Here is a 13,353-nt window from a genome sequence, read left to right as displayed (position 1 = left end):
GCCCTGCTGGCTGCAGAAAGGACCCCAGGAGAAACAAGTCTTCATCTCTTCATTCCGTGAGGGGTTGGCGGATTTCCGTAACCACCCTAGGAAACAGTACAAGTAAGGGATAGCAGATCCCTGCCACGCCCACCTTTTGGGCATTTTGAGCCTGGGGTGGGGGGAGGGTCTCCCCAGTCTCCCCGGCAGTCTTTTTCTGTGGAAGTCGGAGTGTTTTGCGGTTTTTCTCCACATGGCACTCGAGGAACATGTGCTCGAGGTGGAGCCCAGTTGCCCTCTCTGGGCTCGGCAGATCTGCTGTGTTCCGTGTATGCAGGGAGTCGGGACCTTGCAATAATGGGGTTTCAGAGGCCTGTAAAGATCATGTGGCCATCATCACTTAGCAGAAAGGGAAACTGAGGCCCAAAGAGTTGAAGTGACAGTCCCCGTGGTGGTGAAACAGCAGCCAGCACCCAGGACTCCTGATCCTCAAGCCAGGACACTTTGGGTCTCTGGGCTGCCTTCAGTTTCCATTTGCGCAGCTCTCTTCCCACAGGGTGCTAACTCCAGCTCAGGGGGCTGCGGCCATCACCCAGATGGCCTTGCTGACCATGGGAAGTTGCCCCATTCACTGCTGCTCCAGACCACCTGTGACATTCCTGCAGGACCTTGTCCCTCACAGCTTGCTTCTTCCTCGGACCTTTTTCTCAGACCAGAGCTTTCTCTTGCACTGCCTGCTGCCTCTGCACATGCCATTTGGGGTACCCTGCCCTGAGCAGTTCCCCTCAAAGGCCTCGGGCCAGGCTGGCTCTCCTTCCCAAGTGCCTCTTGCTCCCTTTGTTATGTGTCTGCCTCAGTGTCTGGTGCACACTCATCCTGCCATCCTCCCTTCTTATGCATCAGATATGGTCTAGATAGACGTCATAACCCCTCACTACCACTCATCTTCCTGTGCACTTACTTGTCTGCCTATGAGCTCGAGATCCATTTTTTTTTAAAGATTTTATTTATTTATTTGACAGAGAGATCACAAATAGGCAGAGAGGCAGGCAGAGAGAGAGAGGGGAAAGCAGGCTCCCTGCTGAGCAAAGAGCTGATGTGGGGCTCGATCCCAGGACCCTGAGATCATGACCTGAGCCGAAGGCAGAGGTTTAACCCACTGAGCCACCCAGGAGCCCCTCAAGATCCATTTTTTAAAGGATTTTATTTATTTATTTATTTATTTATTTGAGAGCACAAGTTGGAGGGAGGAGCAGAAGGAGAGGGAGAAGCAACTCCCCACCTAACAGGGAGCCCCACGTGGGGCTCCATCCCAAGACACTGGGATCATGATCTGAGCTAAAGGCAGATGCTTAACCAACTGAGCCACCCAGGCACCCAAGCTCAAGATCCGTTTTAAGAACCTCCCATTTCAATTTTTCTTCTGTTCTTTCCATAGTCTGGGAGCTCAGTAGTGGTTAACTCTATGAGTGGGTGGGCTTTCGTGCATTTTAAAGACGGCAAAGGAGGAATGCAGGAATGTTTTTCTCCTGCTCTAGATTGTCATGAAGTCCCCAAAGTCTCTTTTTATGTATCTTTCTTGAGAGGACGCTTGTATGTCCCAGGTCTGATATTAGACAAAATTAACGTTAGGTCCCTACTACGGACTAGCACTTGAGGACTAGGTCAGACACCTGAACTCCCACGACTCTCAGGCAGAAGGTCCATGTGTCATTGAGGCTGCTCTCTGCTACAAATAACAAAACCTAGCTTTAGAGGCTTCAACAATAAGGACATTGTCTCCAGTTACCTGAAGTCCAAGGTTGGCTCATTCAGTGGCTCAGTGTGAAGGGGGTTTAAAGCCCCCTTTCTTTTTCTGCTGTGCTCTTCTTTTGTGTTGGTTTTGTCTTCAAGCTCATTCTCATCAAAGCCTGGCTGTTGCCATTCTGAGCATCAGTCCAGACATGACAATGACTACAGGCAGGAACGTGGTTCTTTTGTCCTTTTAAGTTAAAACTCAACTTCCAATCAAAGCAGATGTACCTCATATTTTATTAGTGCAGAATTGCTTCTTGAACCCACTTCTAAATCCTGGCAAGGGAAATTGCTCTGTGATTGGCTCAGATCAACTAGAAAATAGCCCTTCAGCTGGGGCTGGGGACAGGCTTTCCTTAAGCATGTGCTATGGCCTTTGGAAGGAAATGGGGTGCTACCAGAAAGGAGGGAGGTGCATGGAGGAATTGGACATCAAGTGGGCAACCACTAGTGTCTGCCATAGACCAGAGGGCAAGTTTATCAAGGCTTTCATGTGCATAGGCCCTTTGTACGCATCTCATTTAGATCTTAGGACAGCCTTGTGGCACGGGAAATCATTCCATTTTATAGATTTTAGGAGTCTAGTAAGGCTGAGGACACAAGGCTAATAAGTGGCAGCACCAGAATCCAAACTCAGGTTGTCTCATTCAAAACCCTACTTCTTTCCATCCTCATGCTGTCTTCAGCTGTGAATATGTAACTGTCTTGATAAAATTCTTTTTTATGTTTTGCCCAGCTAGTAGCCAAGGCTACACATCTTGACCTTTTCTCAGCTTAGCTCACCATAAAAGCTGGATCTACTTTATCAGCTCTTTCCAATTTCTCCTAGGAAATTTATGAGGGAGTGACATAACATGGAGAAGGGAGATATCATTGGTATTAAAGTGAATTGGAGGGTACCTGGCTGGCTCAGTTGGGAGAGCATATGCATCTTGATCTCAGTGTCATAGTTTGGAGTCCCATGCTGGGTGTAGAGATCACTTGAATAAGTAAACAAACAAACAAACTTTAAAAGAAAGAAAGTGAACTGGAGGTTTAGGGGAAATAAATCTGAATAAAAAATAATGGTTGGGGCATCTTGATGGGTCAGTCAGTTAAGCGTATGCCTTCGGCTCAGGGCATGATCTCAGAGTCATTGGGCTCCCTGCTCAGCTGGGAGTCTGCTTCTCCCATTCCCTCTCCTTTTCCTCCCTACTCAAATAAATAAAATCTTTTTTAAAAAAATGGTCAAAACAACAACAAAAACAATGGTCTATAGGTTCCTGAGATGTGAGCCAGGAGGAGCTAAGGGATTTAGAAATGTGCATATCCTACTAGTTTTTTGCTGTGTTCTGGCATGGAATAGTACTGGATAGTTAATACTGTCCAATGTGGTATTTTGGGGAAGAGCATTGGAGAAGGGTCTATGATGCATGGAGTTAAAAGTAGAGCTAGTTATATCATTCATCAAAGCTTACCCTCAGGGGGTGTCTGAGTGGCTCAGTTGGTTGGGCATCTACCTTCAGCTCAGGTCATGATCCCAGGGTGCTGGGATTAATCCCTGAGTCAAGCTCCCTGCTCAGAGGGGGTCTGCTTCTTCCTATCCCTCTGCCCCTCCCCTGCCTCATGCTCCCTCTTTCTCTCTCTCTCCAATAAATAAATAAAATCTTTTAAAAAGGTTACCCTCAAAAATGTGTTTTTCTCATTTCTTTTCTTGTTTTATTGCACTGGCTAGACTAACTTAAGATACTAATTCAAATAGAAGCACTCATGGCCATTGTTCTGGTGTTGTTCCTGACTTCAGTGTGCTGTTTCCAATATTTTATCATTAAGGTTCTGCAGGTTCCCTGTAGTTACCTTTTATCAAGGTAGAGACTGCATTGTGTCTCCTGCTTATCCTATAGAGGGAGGCCAGGTACTGGCCATGACTTTGGCCACACACAGAGCTCTCTCTCTCAGTCGATGGAAAGTGGAAGGTCTGTGTGTCCTGGAGCTCTACAGCTACACTTCAGCGGCTGCACTAGCTGGACGCCTTGATCACTTTTGAACCTTAGCCCTTCTCTGCACCCACTGCAGTTTCTGGGTGTAACAGCCTTAACCGAAGCCTGGGTTTTGCCAGAAGACAATGGGCCCATGTGGAAAATAATACAAAATCAAGGAACAAGATTTCTTAATTTTTTAAAAGATTTTATTTATTTGAGAGCAGGAGAGAGCAAGAGAGTGAGAGAACACAAGCAGGGGGAGCAGCAGAGCGAGAGGGAGATCAGCGGGGAGCCCCAGGAAAGCTTCAATCCCAGGACCCTGGGATTGTGACCTGAGCCAAAGGCAGATGCTTAGCTGACTGAACCACCCAGGCGCCCCAAGGAATACAATTTTTTTTATATTTCAACTAACTCAGTCTTAGCTTTGACACTTGCTTGGTGTCATTGGATGAATCACTTAGACTCTTTAAGCCTGTTTCAACTACCGTGAAATGGGTAAGATAATGCTCACTGCATAGGGCCTCCTGGGTGGCTCAGTAGTGAAGTAGCTGACTCTTGATTTCGGCTCAGGTATATGATCTCAGGGTTGTGGGATCAAGTCCTGCATTGGGCACTGTGCTCAGTGGAAAGACTGCTTGAAGATTCTCTTTCTCCCTCTCCCCCTGCCCTTCCTCTGTTTCTTTCTCTCTAGGATAAATAAATAAATCTTTAAAAAATAATAATGCCTGATGGATAGAATTGCTTTAGAGTCATATAGCTTATGTAAAGCAGCAAATACTTTTCCAGTCCTATGACAACTTAATCTCATATCATTGTGAAGCTTTGATGCCCAGAAAGTACTAGTGACAGCTTCCTTCTACCAGGCAAGGTCAGTTTCATGGCAGTGTGACCAGTGCAGTCACACAGAGTCCCGTGCTTGCTTTAGTTCTCTACTGTTGCCATCCTGAAATTCTTTTTTTTTTTTTTAATTTATATATTTGACAGACAGAGATCACAAGTAGGCAGAGAGAAAGGCTCCCTGCTGAGCAGAGAGCCCGATGTGGGGCTCGATCCCAGGACCCTGGGATCATGACCCGAGCTGAAGGCAGAGGCTTCAACCCACTGAGCCACCCAGGCACCCCCATCCTGAAATTCTTTTTTTTTTTTTTTTGAGATTTTATTTATTTATTGGACAGACAGAGTTCACAAGTAGGCAGAGAGGCAGGCAGAGAGAGAGGAGGAAACAGGTTCCCTGCTGAGCAGAGAGCCCGATGTGGGGCTCGATCCCAGGACCCTGGGATCATGACCCGAGCCGAAGGCTGAGGCTTTAACACACTGAGCCACCCAGGTGCCCCCATCCTGAAATTCTTAATACTTTTTGAACAAGGGTACCATATTTTGCACTGTGCCCTGCAAACTCTGTAACCAGTCCTGTCTCCAGGAATGAGTAGAAATCTTGTATTGGCCCTTCTATTTGGAAAATACCCTACGACTGATTTCTTAGGGAATAACTCCCTTAGAGAGTTACCTCTTGTAGAAAAATTGGGATTAGCATCTTGTGTCTGTTTATCTCTGTTCCATTCTAGGGGAATCTACACAGCCTCTTTAAGAAAGGAATTCTTTATATTTTACATAATAGGTCCAGAGAAGTTAAGAGGGGGCTGGTGAAATGAAATGATGATTTGGGGTTTGGGATAAGGAAAAGAACGAGGTTCAAAATGCTTTCTGGCCAAATTACTTGGACCAGGTAATGTCTCGGTCTCATTTAAAATCTATGCTGCAGTGGAATTATATTTTCCTAACTGGTAAAATTATATGTCTCAGGGGAACTTAACAGGTAATTTATGTAAAGTGCCTCTCACAGAAAATCTGGCACATAGTAGGTGCTCAATCACCATTAATTCTTTCAGCTCGTGCCAGAACTAACAAAGTCTGGGCACTAGCACTGACAAGCCATGCTGCTACTAATAAAAGAAATAATATGATTTATTTTTTCATAGTGTTTGGGGAAAGGCATGTGCTTCATAAATATGTATTGGAAAGTACTTAGCAAATGGGTAGAAATAATAAAAATATGTCAAAGTAAACAGCTCCTATAAATATGTCACTTGGTGGACAAATTAGTGTTTTATTACCACTAAATACTATTGCTTGCCGAAAAGGATTTTAGATTACTTGCACAATGGGTACATTATTGAGTGCCTCTGCAGAAGGGCACGCTAAAGATGAAAAATAGTGATGGTGTTAATGTTAAAGGTGGAGAAAGGAGGAGTGTGGATAAATGCCGCTCTGAGATCTCCTTGCTTCAGTGATAGGTACATTATTTAGCAGCATTCCCATGATTTAGCTGTAATATGGACCAGAGGACTCAGGAAAAAAAAAAAGGCCCCCAGAGGATGTCATGAATCTAGACTCCAGTCATTGGGTCCGGCCAGTGGATTGAGCGTACTTCCCTTTGAAACCGAGCCCTCAGCTTGTAAAGTGAGCTTACGAAAACACCTCTGGTCTCACCCCATTCTTGTTCTGGACCTATTAACTTTCTGTGACTATAATTAACACCGAGAAAAAGATCAGGTGGAGAATGCTGTGCCTTAATCACAGGTCACAAATCCATTTCAGCAATGAGAGGATGAACAATGTCCTGACATCTCAAGCAGGGTGGGGGAGAACAGGAGACAATAAATGCCTTCATTGGGGGAGTAAAGTCCTGGAGAAGCAGAGAAGACAGAATTCCATCAAGGAAAGTTACCAAAATAACTAGGTAGGAAAAAGGTGAGGGGCAGGAGGCCTCTAGAAGGCCAGTCTTTCCATGAATTAATGGGGATGGAAAGACCTGGTTTCAAATTTCAGCTTGGCCTTTTTCAGATGTGTGGCTTTGGGTAAATTAACCTTCAGATCTTTGTTAATAACACAGGAATAATAGCACTCAGTTTGCTTAGTTGTGAAGATTAGAGATACTTGTAGAGTGACAGGCCACATGTATAAATGATAGTATTTTTATGTCATTTTTTTCTCATGATAGTCCTTATTTTAAAATACAAATTGAAGGGGCGCCTGGGTGGTTCAGTGGATTAAGCCTTTGCCTCCGGCTCAGGTCACGATCTCAGGGTCCTGGGATCGAGCCTCCTGTCGAGCCCTGCATCAGGCCCTCTGCTCAGCAAGGAGCCTTCTTCCCCTCACCCCTGCCTGCCTCTCCACCTCCTTGTGATCTCTCTCTCTCTGTCAAATAAAATCTTTTTTTAAAGAAAAAAACAAAAACAAATTGCTCAGAACAACTGTGGGAAGTTTCGACAGGAACCTAAAAGCAAAAGAAAATTAAGTGTCGGGGCGCCTGGGTGGCTCAGTGGGTTAAGCCTCTGCCTTCGGCTCAGGTCATGGTCCCAGGGTCCTGGGATCGAGCCCCGCATCGGGCTCTCTGCTCTGCGGGGAGCCTGCTTCCTCCTCTCTCTCTGCCTGCTTGTGATCTCTCTCTGTCAAATAACTAAATAAAATCTTTAAAAAAAAAAAAAAGAAAATTAAGTGTCACTAGACACGGTCAGAATAATGATTAGAATGTATATTATTTTCATGGCTAGGTATTTTCTTCGTCCACACTGGCTAATCATCCCCCATGCAACCCCGAGGCTTTACAGTTTACTAAGCACTTCTATGTGCATTAGCTCATTTAATTCTCTTACTACCCTGCCCCCTAACAACCATTCCAATTGTTTAGGAGATGAGGAAGCTAGCTAGAGCTCGGAGGCATTAAGTACCTGCTGAAAGGTACACAACTGATGAAAGTCCAGAGTGGGCTCCTAAGCACAGAAGGCCTTCTTCTGAGCAGTTTCCTCACCCTCCTAAGGTAAAACTAGCCAACCCTGGGGGTTTAGACCCCCAGGAAATGCTAGATGATGGAGGTGCCAGCGAGTGAGAGGGACAAGCATGAGTCTTACACATCTGGCTTCTATTACCTCCCAGCTAAGGGACCTTGAATAAGCTAGTGAACCCTAATGGGCGTGGGTTCCTTCCATTGTAATCTGGGGAACCCTCACCTGCTTATAGCATTGCTGGGAGGAACAATGAGATATCCAAGTGACAACGAAACGAGTCCAGGATGTTAAGGGACTCGCTCAAGGCCACCAAGTTGGACCACCACCTGGCTGAGCCACGGACCTGGACTCCTGCTCCTCTTGCAGTGTCCGGTGACCAAGACAACGAGGCGCGCGGGAACCCTGACACTAGGGAACCGACGCCTCCGCCGCGGGGCTCAAGTTCAGAGGAGGCATGTCCCCACTCCGGTAGCCTCAGCTCCGCCAGGGGGCGCGCGCGGAGGCCACGCTCTAGCCCGCCGCGCGCCTTGCCCTTCTCTATGGTGGGTCGGGCACGGCGGGAGCGGAGGCGCGCTCCCGGGAGGGGCGGGGCCGCGCTGGGGGCGGAGCCGCGCGAGGGGCGGGAGCGGCCGGGCCGGGCGCCTGGCGATGGGTGGGGGGGCCAACTTCCTGGGGCCGCCCGTGAGGATGTCGCGACCGTCCCCGGGTGCCCCTCAGCCCCGGAGACGCTGCCGCTGCGGAGCCCGGAGCCCCCCTGCTTGAGGCGGCCCGGATTCGGCCCCTCCCCTCCCAGGTGCGGACCGCCTGGCGGGCGGGCGGCCGCGGCAGGTGAGGAGCCGGCGGCGGCGGCGGCGGCGGCCCTGGGATACGCGAGGTGCCCGGCCTGGGTGGGGTCCTGGGGGGAGGTCGGGGTGGGAAGGCTGCTCGGCTTCGGGCCTCGCCGGGCTGTGGTCCGGAGGCGCCTCCTGTATGCGGGGCGCGGCCTGGGGCTCTCCCTGCCTCGCTGGAAGTCTCCGCATCCGGGGCCGCTCGCACCTGTCCCATTACAAGTAGCTTCAAAGAAAGCATTTCACCTGTGGGGGCAGTAACCCGAGACAGGTGTCTTCAAGTAGCTCCAGAGGCCTTAAAGACCGGCAGGTTCAGCTGGCTTGTGGGGGAAAGATGCCTCTCTTTGGCAGAGGAAACTGAGTCAGGTACGCGGCGGCCTGGTGCCCTCTCTAAAGGACCTCGCTTGTCCCTGCTTCCTAGTGGAGGAGCCCTTGAGGCTCGTTGGAAGGAGGCGGCTGGAGTTCGGAGGCTTGGTGAAGAAGTTTGGGAATGTGCTTCCCCCCACCCCTCCGCCCACTCTTCCCTCTAGGGCTTTGCCCTCCGTTTATTTGGGTTGATGGGTGAGGTCGCCGCTGGCCGAGACGGAGAAGGGAAGTGGGGCCTCTGCCGCGGGCTGCCCCTGAGACATTTGACCAGGCGTAGGGAAGTATATGGCTAGACCAGGGGAGTCGGAGCATGGCAGACATCTGTCTGCTCAGAGCTTGGTTTTGAGCTGGCAGAAGATTATCAACAACAGCGTATTTTCTCCTTTTTGTTGGTCTGTCGTTTGTTCTAGTGGGAGAAAACTGCTTGTGTAATCAAGGAAGATTCTATCAAGCTCCTCCCAGTCTACCTCAGGGAAGAATTACTGTTAGCTTGGAAATAGGGCTTTACCCACAACTGTCACTTTGCACCTTGGCTAAAGGCCACAGTGACCAAATGAATAATCATTCGCAGGTGCGTGTGGCCTTCTAAGAAAGCAGGGAGTTCCTTATTCATTCCTTTACAGCTGGTTTGGAGAATAGGGAAGACTTCCCGTCACTCCTGTTGCTACAGCCGTCTGGGGAAACTTGTGACTTTCCCGGTGACAGTCCAGGTTACTGAAATGTGGCCAAAGCTGCCTATTTATTGAGCCGTTTTTCTAGGAATGGGAATAGGCAGGGGGCACGGTGCTTTGCTGTGTCAGAGTTCCAGGGTTGGGAGTTGCAGTGTTCTTTCTTTCCTGATCAGGCGATTTCAGGTTTGACAACTTTCTTTATCCTTTTTTCCTGATTGCATTCTCTTTCACATTCAAGGAAATAGATGATGGCAGGTATTTCTAAAACGTTATGGCATATTTCTTAATAAGTACAATTCATAAACCACAGTTTAGTTAGAGGTGTCATTTTCTAAAGTTTGGAAATTGTGTATAAGAATTGCAGATTGATGTGTCAGGGCTGTTTAATAACTTAATAACTTGATTTTAAAAAAAAAATAATTTACTTACTCATCAGAGAGAGAGTGAGAACAAGCAGGGAGAGTGGCAGGCAGAGGGAGAAGCAAGGAGCCCGAAGCGGGACTGGGATCAAAACTTGGGCCAAGGGACGCCTGGGTGGCTCAGTTGGTTGAGCAGCTGCCTTCGGCTCAGGTCATGATCCCGGGGTCCTGGGATCGAGTCCCGCATTGCGCTCCTTGCTCGGCAGGGAGCCTGCTTCTTCTCCCTCTGCCTCTGCCTGCCTCTTTGTCTGCTTGTGCTCTCTCTCTCTCTCTTTCTCTCTGTCTCTGACCAATAAATAAATAAAATCTTAAAAAAAACAAAAAAACAAAAAAACTTGGGCCAAAGGCAGCCACTTAACTGACTGAGCCACCCAGGTGCCCCGAATAACTTAATTGTGCTCGAAGAAAATTTCCATGTAATCTAGGACACAAACGCATGTGCACGCGTGCACACACACACACACACACACACTCTTTAATGTCTATTTCTAGATACAAAGATCAGCCCACTAAAAACTATCAAATTGGTCAGGTAGACAGCTGTTATTCTGACTTTACACTGGGATCAAGGGCTTTAAATCTTCTAAATTGACTTAACCAACTGCTAAAATAATATGCACAGAAAAAGAGCTGTTCGCCGATTAGAAATTAATTTGTTTTTAATCTTTCTTTCCCATGACCAAGCTGGGTGACATAACTAACTGCTTAGCACCATCTAATAGGAATGCATCTTTAAGGCCTTTTAAGATAGCAGTGGAAAAAGCATTTTCAGTTTTCAGAATTTAAAAAGCTGAAACTGGGTGCCTGGGTGGCTCAGTGGGTTGAGCCACTGCCTTTGGCTCGGGTCATGATCTCAGGGTCCTGGCCGACGGGGAGTCTGCTTCCTCCTCTCTCTCTCTGCCTGCCTTTCTGCCTACTTGTGATCTCTCTCTGTCAAATAAATGAATAAAATCTTAAAAAAATAAATAAATAAAAAGCTTAAACAGCAAAAATAACAAAAAAGGCACAATTTCTTCCCTCCTTACTTGTTTACTGTGATGTTTAATATAGCCACACCCACCAATAAGAGTATTGTGCCTTTCCAGGACTTCCTGGAAACACAGACAGAAACCTAAGGAACATTAGGGGGACTGATTTCCACCTTGCTTTTTATTCTTATAACAGAACCTTAGTGCTGCTATTGTTTTAATGGTAGATTAGAGACTTTTATATCAAACTTTACTGGCCATAGTGTTTATGTTTTGGGATGAAAGTTTTAACTTCTGCACCATGGAATCTCATCACCCCTGCAATACAGAACTAAGTCATAACTTAGAGTTTAATGAGAATACATAGTTTAAATTGCTGTTGGTGAAGTCTCAAGGGACCAGCTTCATCATTCTTATTGTTTGGTAATGATTACTGGTTATTATTTTTGTCCGGTTATTGGTCGTGGTTACTTGTGTTTATGTAAGAAAGAGTTTGGCCACTATAAGGACAATCTGCTTTTTTATTACCTCTTTTTTTTTTGTCTATTTTTTTAACTGAAGTGTAGTTGACACACAAGGACAGTCTTTTTATATACAAACACGTGAACTCCTGTTCCTTCAGTAGGAAAATTGGTCATTTTCTTGTACTGTGACTTTATATTAACGACAGAGTTTTAAATAGGACTTTTACCAGGACGTGAAAGCCATCCCAGGTAGTGGGGAATCATAGGCCTCAGCTCTCTCAGTTTCCGGGATTTATCGGTTGCCATGGTTAGGACAGTGGTTTTATCTAATCCTATAATGCCACTCTTAGTTTAAACCCATTATCTTCCTTTCTCTTAATTAAGATGGTCATGATGTTTCTTTGCTCTCTCTTCTACTACAGGTTGAGTGCTCCACATTTTTGATGCATCTGGCCTGTTAACATTCTGAATTGTAGCTAAACAGTTGGCTGAGAGAATCCGATTGCGTGGTTTAAAACATTTTCCTTTTTTCAAAGCAAGCCTAAAACCTTATGTTTCCTCTGGGGGAAAAGCAGCTTTTTGAATCTGATAGAAAAACCAAAGCTGGTTTTTCCAGCTTTATACCAGCTCACAAAATCTTAACCTTTCCCTTCTGGTTGTGCCAGTATAGTGGCTGGTCACCAGTAGTGAATGATCCACCACAGATTTTGGGAGTTTCTGGTCTTCTTTATTCCGCGCAGCTTTTGGCCTTTTTAGTGTGTTTTATTGCAAGGAGTTCCCAAAAGCCATCCTTTACTTGAAAGCTGCAGTTCACAGCTGAGTCACTACCGGGTTTTTTGAAAGTACAGATTTCCCAGCCCGACCTCCTGGAGATTTGATTGAGGAGATAAGTGATGACCAAGAATCTACATTTTGAAAACTATTCTGCCCTCTATTTCCAAAAAGCTCCCCAAGTGATTCTGCTCTGCAGCCAGGTTTGGGAGCCACTGTTGCATTGCTTTGAAATTCTTTATAAACGGTTGTCCCTTTAAAAGCATCATTATGTTATCCAGGATGTTTGATTTGCTAGAATAGCCCATTTCCTAGTCATGACAGATAACAAAAAGCTTTTATAACTTTTATGTAAATTACTTTACAGAGACCCCCCCCCACTGTATTATCTGTCAGGAGTCATGAGGGAGGGTTGGTGAAAGTAGCTTCCTTTATTTCCTGAGTGGACAAATGAATGATAATGTGGAAACAACTGGAGGTTGGAATTGGTAGTCGAATCTAGTTATGATCAGTGTTGTAGGAGGGGTGCCTGCCTGGGAATTCTCTGCCTGTAGGATTTAAAAATAAAGCCAACTTGCCAGATGTTTCACTGCTTCATAGCCAAAGCGCTTATGGAGGAAAATAATGGAGGCTTAATTGTCAGTCAACTTAGAGGTCCTTGGCTGAGTTCCTGGAAGGAACAAAAAGTGCTGAAGTACAGAACCATCCGAGTTCAAACAGAATGGGGCACTCGTTACATTAGGGCATTAAACTTGGGACAAGTCTAACAGTTTAGAAATCGACAAACCCAGTTTTGGATACCAGCTTTCCTGCTTCCTGGCCATGCTACCTCAGGCCCCCTTCCTTAATCTCTGTCAGCTTCATTTTCTTCATTGCCCAGATGAAAATAATACCTAGCAGGATTGTTAGGTGGATTAAAAGAGAGAAAAATACATTCTTTATACATTGCAGGCGACTCCATGAATGTTCGGTGCTACTTTGTGCTAGGATTTTTATTCCGAAGGCTGAAGACGTCTTTCTAAATCTGACTTTCTCTGTAGGTCTTTCAAGGAGTATCTACTCCCATCAGCTCTTTCAGAGTCTATCAAAGAGTGAGGGCTGAAGTTGGGAGCTGCACGATAGGGGATGAGAGAGCACTAGGACCCTCAAAAATGTTTTTAGAGGGGCGTCTGGGTAGCTCAATTGGTTAAAACCTCTGCCTTTGGCTCAGGTCATGGTCTCAGGGTCCTGGGATCGAGCCCCTCACCGGGCTCTCTGCTCCTCGGGGAGCCTGCTTCCTCCTCTCTGCCTGCCTCTCTGACTACCTGTGATCTCTGTCTATCAAATAAATAAAATCTTTAAAAAA

At 46.4% G+C, this 13,353-nt stretch overlaps 1 protein-coding gene across 2 annotated transcripts in view; it reads left to right on the top strand.

Moving 5' to 3' along the window:
• The first annotated feature begins 8,190 nt into the window (after window positions 1-8,190).
• RFFL (ring finger and FYVE like domain containing E3 ubiquitin protein ligase) overlaps window positions 8,191-13,353 on the top strand; it is a 66,635-nt gene continuing 61,472 nt past the window's right edge. For both annotated transcript variants that reach the window (XM_044248414.1, XM_044248413.1), the window contains exon 1: window positions 8,191-8,350. The gene's annotated coding sequence lies outside the window, so the exon portion shown is untranslated. The remainder of the gene's footprint in view (window positions 8,351-13,353) is intronic.

Source organism: Neovison vison, chromosome 5, assembly GCF_020171115.1.
Source record: "Neovison vison isolate M4711 chromosome 5, ASM_NN_V1, whole genome shotgun sequence".
Classification (NCBI taxonomy): domain Eukaryota; kingdom Metazoa; phylum Chordata; class Mammalia; order Carnivora; family Mustelidae; genus Neogale; species Neogale vison.
This window is presented reverse-complemented; position numbering and strand designations above follow the sequence as displayed.